Source organism: Elephantulus edwardii, unplaced genomic scaffold (assembly GCF_000299155.1).
Source record: "Elephantulus edwardii isolate Elephantulus edwardi_28Jun2011 unplaced genomic scaffold, EleEdw1.0 scaffold00204, whole genome shotgun sequence".
In the NCBI taxonomy this organism is placed as follows: Eukaryota; Metazoa; Chordata; class Mammalia; order Macroscelidea; family Macroscelididae; genus Elephantulus; species Elephantulus edwardii.
The window spans coordinates 2,381,606-2,383,600 of NW_006399954.1; the positions used below are offsets into that span (position 1 = coordinate 2,381,606).

General features: G+C 34.2%; 1 pseudogene; it reads right to left on the reverse strand.

The window, feature by feature from the left end:
- LOC102843068 overlaps window positions 1-1,170 on the reverse strand; it is a 54,388-nt pseudogene extending 53,218 nt beyond the window's left edge.
- Between the last annotated feature and the right edge of the window lie 825 nt (window positions 1,171-1,995).

The window sequence follows — 1,995 nt, forward strand, 5'->3', positions numbered from 1 at the left end:
AGCCGACTTTCCCAATGCAATTTGTCTCTTGATTTCCTGGCTGCTGTTACTAAGAGTGTTGATTGTGGAGCCAAGCAAACTAAAACTGTTAACTATCTCAATCTCTTCATCATTCATACTGATTCTGTTAAAAATAGAGTACACATTTATTGATACAAACCATATTGTTTTAAATATTTCTGTGTTCCAAGTCAGGCTCTACTTGAGGAATTGAAAGTAATTAAACTTCTGTCCTTAAAGAGCTAGATCATCCATTGACATTTCCTCATTTAGTAAAGGTGTTGGGGGAATAAAATCCTGCATTAATGCCTGTACTATTAATTCCTATATTGTATTTCTAAAATAACACATATACAACAATCTCCATGGGGTGTATCAGTAACAGAACCTGAAAGTGAAATGAAAAGAAGAAAGAAAAAAGCCACATGGATGAATTATTGAGAAGTTATTAGGGAAAATATTGATCAAGTAATTAACTAAAACATTACTAGCTGCATTTTTGCTACTGAGTGGTAGCTCCTAGATGCCGGGATGCTAGGAGCCCAAGACATGCTTCCCTGACCACAGTCATTTCCCTGTTAACAAGGGAAGGCAGAATAAATGCTAAATTCTTCATTATATCTGTAATCTCAATGACTTTTTTGATAAGAAGTCCCTGGTTGGTCAAACCGTTCCAAAGAAACTTTGAAAAAAAAATATATTGGACAATGTCAAAAATATTCTGATTATCCCAACTGGACAACTTTGGATAAATAAACTTGATCATATTTATCTTAATACCAGACTGTTGTTGTAGTTAGGTATAGTACAACTCATAATAACACTATTAACAACTGATCTAGATTGGTCATCCATAAATCAAACAAACATTGCTTATTGTTCTTTCAGACATGTATTTGGGGTTTTTTGGGTTTGGTTTTTTTTTTGCATCTTTAGCCCTCCTGAATGCTGTTATTTCTGTACACAAAAGAGAAAAATACCTTATTGTAATTTATTATAAAGTTTATAAAATCTACAAACTTACTTCTGATAGTCAGTCTTAGAGAAGGAAAAGAAGTCGTTGGGGGTGGTAGTGGCGTTCAATAGTCCGTTCACTGTTGAAATGTGAACACTAAGTCCACTCTGGATAAATTCAAACCAGATTTGGCCTGCAGCTCTTAGCCTGGCCATTCCCAGATGAGAGTAGGCCTTTAGCCTGTGGTGAAGAAGCAGGGAATAATGCCTCTTTGAATTAGTTTCAGAACAGTGCTTCAATGCAGACTGACAACTTCTGATGCCAAATTGGAAGAACAACACATAATAGCAGTCTGTTAAAGTATCCATAGTGCTACTAAAAGATACGGTTATTAATATAAATTAAAACCCACAAAGTAGAAACCAGGTTGAATTGGAATCAGATAACTAATCGAACAAGGAAATGAGTTAGGCTTTTTTTTTTTTTTTCAAATCATGTAGATACAAAATTGAAGTAATAAAAATGAATAGTCACTTACTTATAATTATGTATTGCTTTTCTAGACAAAATTTAAATTAGTATGCTGTTGTTGTGTACTGTAGAGTCAGACTTGAACTATAACTGAATCCAGCAAGTTTTCAGAGGCAGTTAATCACATGGGAGAAGATTGTCAATCCTTCTCCCTTGGAGCAGCCGGTGGCCTTTAATCACGTGCCTCCAGGATCCCAATGTAGCTTTTTGCCAGTAGGCCACATGCAAATAAAATGTATTAACAAAAATGTACCCAGTTTTACTATGTCCCATACTTATACAATGAATGGACATTTAAGATTGAAATTACTTTAGATAGACTCTTAAAAAAGATGGTATCACTTAGTAATGACAATATTTTAAAAGGCACATGCTTAAATTCAATGTTTCTCTGGATATATAATTGGTAGTAAGCATAGGAATAGGTAATTTTAAAAAATTGTCTACTTGATAAACCAAAGTCTTCTTTGCAACGTTGTTTCTCTGTGAAACATGGCTACCAAAATAGG